Raw genomic sequence first — 9,291 nt, forward strand, 5'->3', positions numbered from 1 at the left:
CGGGAGCAGCACCGCGAGTTTAACCTGTTACTGTGGAACTGATGGCATCTGAAGCATTTCAGTGGCTTTTTTTGCTTTTGGGTCGTTCCTTTCGTTTCTTTGGCTGAAGAACACAGAACTCCAGTGCTCCACTTGGTGATAGTTAATCTTTTCCTTGCCAGGAACCCAAATCTCTGTTTGCTTGTATTTCTGAGGGTTGTTTGTTGTTGTTTTTTTTTCATTTCTTTCCTTCTATTTACACACATCAATACATTTTTACGCAGGGCATGGCTTACAGTTACAGTATTCAGCTAGGAGAGACTTAATTTTGTTTTCTTTTTGCACACTATAATTGCATTTTCTATTAAAAAAAAAGTGCAAAAAAAGAGAAAAAAAAGAGGAGAAAAAAGAGGAGAAAAGAGGAGAAAAAAGAGGAGAAAAAAGAGAAGGAAAAAGGAAAACAAAAGAGGAGGAAAAAAAGGAGGGAAAACAGAGGGGGAAAAGAGAAAAAAAAAAGGAAAAAAAGAGGGAAAAAAAAGGAGAAGGAAAAAAAGAGGGAAAAAAAAGAGGAAAAAAAAAGAGAAAAAAAAGAGAAAAAAAAAGATTAAAAAAAAAAGATAAATGTAAGCTGTAAAACAGCAAAGTTTATTTAGTCCTCATCAAGCTGTTCAGAACATATTTACCCAAATTGTAGCAATACTCTGAAGATGTATTTTTAATACAACTTCTGCTTAGTGAGGTCATTAGAGCTTGGCTTGCCGGGTAAGAAAAACAATTGGACCAGTTCTTTGCATTCTCTGTTTAAAGAAGGTCTTTTAAACACAAAAACCCTGAATAAAAAAGAAAAAAAAAAGAGAAAAAAAATGTTTAAAAAAAAAAAAGGAAAAAAATAAAATGGAAAAAAAAAAAGAAAAAAATGAAAAAGGAAAAAAAAAAGAAAAGAAAAGGAAAAAAAAAAAGCTCTAAACACTTTTAGGGAAGTGATTTTAGCAAGTGTAGTCTATATTTCCTGTAAGAGATTTTGTATTATATTTTCCTAAATGTTCTCATTTACTTGTATAGGGAGGGGAATGGTACAGACCCAGACCAGAGTCTCAGGGACTCTTCACCTTTGTCATATTGTGCCTTGGTGACCATTTATGTATGCCTCTCCTTTCCATTGTTTAAAGGACAACTAAGCTTTGTTTCTAGACCCCTCTTTTGGTAATGGTCAGTTGTCCACTTCCTTAGGGATGAAGCAGAGAGGTGCATCTGTACCTTCACCCTCTCACAGCTGAGTCAGCGTGGCTTTAAGTCACAGCGTACGATTAGGTTTTGGTGCGAGGGTGAATCGTCTCTGTGCAAACCCTCTCTTGGATTCTTCAGCACCCAAATCTCTATTTTGTTAGCTTATCAAGTCAGGGTCTCTGTGAGACCAGCGCTCAGTGGCTAGGGAAACACAATCGTGCTGTGTAAGGCTATGGGATGTCCAAGTGCGGTGCCATTTTTAGCACTGGGATACAAGACCTCATGACAGACTGACCATGACGATCAAAAACAAAGGTTCAGTTGTTCTTTCAACATCTGACATTCGTGTCCTCCCTTTGGCTCTTACAACACAGAGTAGAAACATGAATCCATTTTGTGGCAGCTTACAGATCCTTGTTTGCACTCTCGCTTTACTGCTTGGAATTTGCCAACAAGGAGAACGTAGACATTTAATTTACATAACCTAGTGGACGGCCACCCCTGCTTTGGCTCTGGGGACAGGCCCAAGGTTATAAACTCTGGCAGCTGAATAAGAAAACATCGAATTAACCTTTCTTTCTTTCTTTCTTTCTTTCTTCCTTTTTTTTTTTTCCCCTGTTTTGTTCTTTTTTTTTTGGTTGTTTCTGTTTGTTTCTGTGATGCAGGTTTTGGTATTACGTTCTGTACACCTTGCATTTACTAAACTCCTCATTGTTGGGGAAAGCACACAGCAATATACTCCTTGTGTGTAGCTGACAAGCAGCAGAAATTACTCGCTCCTTTGGTGCATATGTAACTAATTTCCAAATCATGGAAAACAAGGAAAAAAAAGAGAAAAAAAAAAAAAAAAAGACAAAACCAACACACACAAAAAAAATGAAGAAGTTTACTTTAACACATGACTGTTAACAGGGGGGGGGGAAAACCAACCCAACCCAACCGACGCAAAACCGGGCTTCGTATCTGGCTGTTCATTTATTCTCTAATGAACACGTTCATGAATTGTCAGAGGTGTTTCCTTTCATGACAAGCAGCTCTTGCACAGAACCTCCTAATGAAAAGAGATTTGAAAAAACACACAGGAAGAAAAACCAAACCAAACCGAGATTTGAAGTTGAGCATTCTTGTACCTTAGGTCGACCTGAAATTTTTCCTTTGAAAGATGAATGTGCTAACTTAATGAGTTCTTCCACGCTGGGTATCCATGGCTTTGTAGATCTTATATTTTCAATAAAAATTACTCGAATAATCTTGAGTGGAAATCAAAAGGCTTTATTTGGTGTGGCTTCTTCAGTTCTTACAGCTGATACAGTTCTTCTTATGCTGATAAAGGGTGGGGGGGGGGGGAGTCTCGATGGGCTTAAACAAAAATGGTTCTGTGATTCTATGGCCTCCCAACAGCTGCAGCCCACTTGAAGGTGGGTTTTAGACACAGCCCCTGTTGCACAGCTGGGCCAGGAGCAGCCCAGTTGAAGGCAGCACAACTGTTCCAAGCCTCACTTTGGCAGCTGGGTTGGGTGAGGCTGGAGACAGGTGGGGGTCTCTTCTCCCTAGTAAGCAGGATAAGAGGAAATGGCTCAGTGCTCTATTTTTATTCATTTTAAAAAGCTGGATACTGGTGAGTGTGCCTCGTGTGCGTGCTCCATGGGTGTGTGTTCCGTGGGTGTGCTCCGTGGGTGTGCTCCGTGGTGCATCCGTCTGCACCCTTCGTGGCCAGGTGGCTGCAGAGAGCATCCTGCCTGCTGCGAGATGCAATCTTGCCAGCGCGTGCCAGCTGTGCCAGCTTTGTCATGCCCATGCTTTTAGCAGCTGAGGAGATGCTGCTGCTCTCAGGCTATTTTTTCTGCAATTACCATAGAGGAAAAGAAGGAGTAGGGACAAAATGACAGGGCTGCCAGGTCCCTTCCTCTGTGGAAAAGGCTCCGCAGAGATGAAGTCATCGAGAACTTCTTTTTATGGAGCTGTAGAAGTCTGGCCTGTTTCCTGGTGGGAGAAGAGATGAAGGACTTTCCCTTGCAGCAGGCAGGTGCTGGGAGGGCACAGCCCCCTGCACTGCTCCTGGGTGAGCTCTTCCTCCAGCTCATGAGTGCGTTGTCACCACCGGGGAGAGGCAGAAACAAACAGCCTAAAGCTGCCAGCAGTTGCTGCAGATTCTGCGCCGCATTTGTGATCCTCTCTACATCCATCTTCTCTGCACCCAACAGGTACCTCTGGGCCCACCAGCTGATCTATTTACCTTCTGAAAAGGGCAGGGTTTGGCCAGCAGAAACTCTCCACTACTACTCCAGGCTACCCAGGGCCTGGTTCCTGCATTGTCCTGTGCAAAAGCAAACTCAGTTCAGAGTGAGTTCTACCAGATTAAAGCCAAAATAAAAAGGCTTCCAAAAATCCATGAGAACAGGTTTTTATCTGGTGTTTATAGATGAGTTTCTAGCCTAAATTCTTGGTGTAAGAACTGCAGTGGAAAATCAACCCTTCAAATCAAATACAGCTTGCATCTAACTTAGAGAATTAAGACTCTTTCTGCCCTCAAATGGTCAGAATTCTGCCCTCTGCACAGCTGGGTGTGGGTTCAGCTGTACCACACAGAGCCTAAAGTGATTCTGTGTTCAGAAAGAAGTTAACCCTGTTGATCTACAGCAAAAGGACTGTGAGAAGTGGCAGCCTTCGGAGCACCTGGGTGTGCACTCTGCATGACCCCTTCCAGAGGATGAATTGCAATGCCAGCAGAAGTGGGAAACAGGAAGAGGTGAAGCTGCGTGTGCCTGAGCTCCGCCTGCAGACCTGCTCCCGTTCCAAGCCCCGGGGTGTGTTTAGCTGCAGGATGTTCCTCTGCTTTTCTTGGACAAGTGATTATTTCACCATGTTACCAACTTTCTAACAGACTGGTAATTAGCAGTGACATTTTTCATCCTTGCAAATGAGCCCTTTGGAAAAGAAACACATTTTGGAAAGGAACCACATCATCATTTAATCGAGTCAGATTAATGTCATGCACTTCATTTTCTGATGGGGTTGATAAGAGAATGTCTGCAAAATAGTTTTTTCTTTCAGAAACCGCTTAATTCTTTCTTAACTAGTAGAGGCCATTGGTTGTGTGTGGTTGGAGCCCATCAGTGTTGATATATAATCCTCTAACTTCCACTTGCCAGAATGGAAGGAGAATTGAGTCCTGGAGCAGGGTGTCCAGCGAGGTTGCGGAGTCTCCTTCTCCGGAGAGATTCCAAACCCACCTGGACATTGAGATCCTGGGGGGCAACCTGCTGTGGGTGACGCTGCTGGAGCACGGCAGTTGGACTGCATGATCTCCAAAGGTCCCTTCCAACCCCCACCAGCTGGGATTCAGGAATTCTATGAATCTCTTTAGATGCTCTTTAGAGATTCTGTGATTCAAGGACTCTCTGAATCTTTTTAGATGCTCTAGAAGGGGGAGCTGCACTTCCTACAAATAGTGGTGTAGCAAAAACATCAGAAGTTAATTTCACCAGCAATGAAAGGAGCCTAAAGTTCCTTTAGGGACTGAGTAAATGCACTGTTGTTCATTGGTAGCTGAAAAAAACACCAAAATAAAACTCAAACCAACCAACCAAAAAAAACCAAACCCACAAATCCAAGTGTGTCACAGCCACCTGGAAGGAAAATGCAGGGAATGTGTGAGCTAGAGTAGAGCAGAAACCATTTGGTCACCTTGACTGCTATCTCTACCTGAATTGTTGTGAATTAACCCCAGCAAAGGCTTCCTGGGGAGGCACATCCAGGGAGAGTCTCACCTGATAGCAAAGCAGAGTCCAGGTGCTCCAGTCTCAGAGCTTCCACCTTGCATTTTCTCACAGAATCTCACAGTGGTAGAGGTTGAAAGGGACCTCTGCAGATCATCCAGCCCAACCACCCCTGTTAGAGCAGGATCACCTGGAGTAAATCCGGCTACTATTAGGAATCATTCATGGATATTAGTCAGCAGGAACTCTGCACAGAAGGAACTGTGCAACCCTGAAGTAATTTATTGTTACAGCTCCCTTAGTTTGGAGTCCTGCTGCTCATCCTCACCAGTTACCTCTGGCTTTCCTTCTGCCTTATTTTAAGGGAGCTTCTCACTCCAATGTCACTGCCATGAGGCAGAGCTATGAATCAGAAAGGCAAACTAAAATGTGAGCATAGAATGTGGTTTTGGATGACTCATGTCACTGAAAGGGTCTGTGCAGTATGGACTTTTGATGGAATGTTGGTGCACATGAGGCACTGACAGGCAGCCTGCTGCTTGCTGGGCAAATTGTTAGCTGAAGGTGTCAGTGAGGGTATTCTGTGCCAGGGCCAGAGGAAGGGGTGGGAGCCTGTGAGGTGTGTAGATTCCTTTTTACACGTGCACATTGTGCCTATTGCATTCTGTGGCACACAGAGCCACAGAACAGGAGGGGCTGGAAGGGACCTCTTTGGACTCGATGATCCTCAAGGTCTCTTCCAACGCTAGTTATACCTGTGATACTGTGAAATCATCCAGTCCAACCCCCCATGCCAGAGCCAGATCACCTAGGGCAGGTCACACAGGAACATATCCAAGTGGGTTTTGAGTGTCTCCAGAGAAGAAGACTCTACAACCTCCCTGGGCAGCCTGCTCCAGGGCTCTGGCACCCTCACACCAAAGAAGTTTCTCGTCACATTGAGGTGGAACCTCCTGTGAGTATTTCTGACAGTACTGGAGCAATACTTCACAGTGCATTGTGTTGGAGCATCATCTGCTCATAATATAAACACAACTTTTGATACCTTTTTGTTGTGGTTTTCACTTCTTTTAACTTCTTCATAGTTTGGGGGTTTTTGTGTCTGTAGCAGTTCCAGAACAGGGTCAGAAGAGTAAGCAAACAATTTTCTAGCACAAAAAGTGCTTTTTTCCATCACGTGCCTTGATGCATGAGTTCACCCAAATGTTTAGGTGCCTCTGTTATATTTATGGCATTGAATCCAACAAAGCTGAAGAAAACAAATCCCTTTGGCCTGCTTTTCTGGGAATAAGAGAGCCCAGAATGAAATCTACTGTTCCTCTAGAGAGAAGATAGATGTGCTGGTGAGAGGAAGCAAACTGGTGCCAAATTTCTGTCTTCTGACTTTGTTGTCATAGAAGTTCACACAGCACCTCAATAGCTGTGCTGAGTTCAGACTCACAGAATGCCAGGTTGGAAGGGACCCCAAGGAACATCTGGCCCAACCTTTAAGTTTGCTTAAAGCAGTGAGTTACTCCTTAGGGTGCTTCCAGAGAGTGGGTGCTACTCCAGCAGCTTGCAGCAGGGACCTCAACATCCTGCTGCTGTTTGCAGACGTGCAGCGTGATGCAAAAAGCCTCTACACCGTCACACTTTATCAGCTAAAACCCTTGTTTCTTCTCTGTGTGGTTTTCTTTTTTCACACAACAAAACCAACCCAAACCCTGCAGCAGTGATAAGCAAAACCACTTTCAGAACTGAGAGTTTTTCATCAGGCAGATGCGTCCCAGAGGGAGGGGTGATCCTGGCTAGCCGTGGTGCCGGCATGTTGGCAGCTGCACTCTGTGGCTATTTTCCCCCAGCCTTTGCCAATGGGTAACTGAGGTAGCTTCCCTCTGAGGTATCAGGCTCAACAATGTCATGTTTTGCAGTGGAACAAAGGCAACATGGCCTTGATGGAACAGTGCAGAGCTTGCAGACATCCTTCCAGAAATGTCCATGTCTTAATCTGCTGGAATCCACCATAAAATGGCTTGTGAAAGCAATATACTATCTAAGCAGCCTCGCTGGTTTTCGGACACAAATGCAAAGCAACTGCTCCCAGGATGGAAAAAAAGGGTAAGGTAAGCCTGCAATTATGTTTTGACTGAACACAACCAAGAAAAAATGAATCAGAGAAAAACAATCTTGACCCGTAGGGAGGTGCAAAAGCAAACACTGACACACAGGGCTGCGGCTGGGTGGGGAAAGGGACCATAAGAAATGTTGAAGATGTGTCTGTAACATGTGCAGGGGAAGGCTGGTGTTTAATCTCTGCCCTAAAAGCTGGTCCATGTTCTAGCAAATGAAAATTTGTTCCACATTAGAGGCTTGTTCTTTCAAAATGAGTAATGTAGGTGCATGATGTTCTGACCTAAAACATTTCAGTTCTAGCCTGAATTCCGATGCCAGTGGGGATTATGAGATCATGCTGTCTGCCATCTCCTCTTTTGTCCATCTGTTCCTCTCCTCCTTTCCTTCATAACTTTTGAACCTTCAGGCTAATTTTCACCAAATTTGATAAAAGCAGAGAGGCTGCAATCTAATCCACAGTGAAAACTTCCAGGAACATTCCATGTCTGGGTAGAAAGAGGAATTAATTGTTTCCTGCATTGATCATGCCCCAGGGCTGGTCAAGTTGAGCTCTTCACTCTTTGGAGAAGTGGCTACTGTCCAGCACACATGTAGCTCTAAACCAGCTACAGCCCAGCTAAGCAGATCATAGAATCCTAGAATGGTTTGGGTTGGAAGGGACCTGGAAGATCATCTATTTCCAAACCCCCTGGCATTGGCAAGGACACCCTCCACTAGACTACGTTGCTCAGGGTCTCAGATGGGGATGTCATTTTTGTGGAAGGCCATGAAGGAGGTGGGACATTGCATGTGTGTCTGTGGACAGAGGGAGAGGAAGTGACCATGCAGGGAAAGTGTTAGTTCCAACAATCCAGATAGCTGCTTGGATAGACAAAAGCTAAACAATCTTTTATTAGATGTGTCTTCTTTCATCTCAGATGTGGACTTCAGTTACAGACCTCAGCTCTCTCAGGACAGAAGAGCATTTGGAAGTTTTCTAGGTGTACAAATGTGCTTTTACTCAGGTAGTCTTTACGTGAGTAACACTCATATTTAGGAAACTGACCAGAAAACAATATTGTGAAACACAAGCCTCCAAAATACCCCTGTAGGACCAGCTGATATTAGTGCAAGGAACTGACACACAAGTCTCCAAAATACCCCTGTAGGACCAGCTGATATTAGTGCAAGGAACTGACACACAAGTCTCCAAAATACTCCTGTAGGACCAGCTGATTTTAGTGCAAGGAACTGACACACAAGTCTCCAAAATACCCCTGTAGGACCAGCTGATATTAGTGCAAGGAACTGACACACAAGTCTCCAAAATACCCCTGTAGGACCAGCTGATATTAGTGCAAGGAACTGACACACAACTCTCCAAAATACTCCTGTAGGACAAGCTGATATTAGTGCAAGGAACTGACACACAAGTCTCCAAAATACTCCTGTAGGACAAGCTGATTTTAGTGCAAGGGACTGACACACAAGTCTCCAAAATACTCCTGTAGGACCAGCTGATATTAGTGCAAGGAACTGACACACAACTCTCCAAAATACTCCTGTAGGACCAGCTGATATTAGTGCAAGGAACTGACACACAAGTCTCCAAAATACTCCTGTAGGACAAGCTGATTTTAGTGCAAGGAACTGACACACAAGTCTCCAAAATACTCCTGTAGGACCAGCTGATATTAGTGCAAGGAACTGACTGAAGTGCAGCAGCACAATCCTCTGAAATCAGTTAGTGAATGCTTTTGTTCCTTCCCCGTCAGCAAGGTGCAGTGAACCCTATCTGCAAGATGATTTGAAAACTTGAGCTAGGCTGAACTGCAGCTGCATATCAGGCTGTAATCTGATGGGGAGGAATTCAGCTCTACAGCTCTTTTCACCCCTGAGAACTCACTGCCAGCTCAGGGTTTAATTGAAAAAGGCCTTGCACAGACCATGTTATACCAGCGATCAGCATACTACACTTTGCAGGCCATCGAAGCGCTGGTTTTGATCTAGAACACCTCATGGGAGTTAGTCTTGGCCATGCTGAGCTGCGAGGTTGCTCCTTTCCCTGTGTTGACTTATTTCAACAATTGCATTAAGTCAGATTAGGGAAGCTGCACATTTAGGACTTGTAGTGGGAGGGCTCAGCCACCCACAGAGTGGGTCGGTGCCTCACCAGGGTGAAATGCTGAGACAACATTTCTGGATGCAGTAAGTGACTTAAAAATGAGTGGTCTTAGAAACCACCAGGAAAGAAGAGAGCAAGTCAAATCAAGCA

Source organism: Dryobates pubescens, chromosome 23 (assembly GCF_014839835.1).
Source record: "Dryobates pubescens isolate bDryPub1 chromosome 23, bDryPub1.pri, whole genome shotgun sequence".
Classification (NCBI taxonomy): domain Eukaryota; kingdom Metazoa; phylum Chordata; class Aves; order Piciformes; family Picidae; genus Dryobates; species Dryobates pubescens.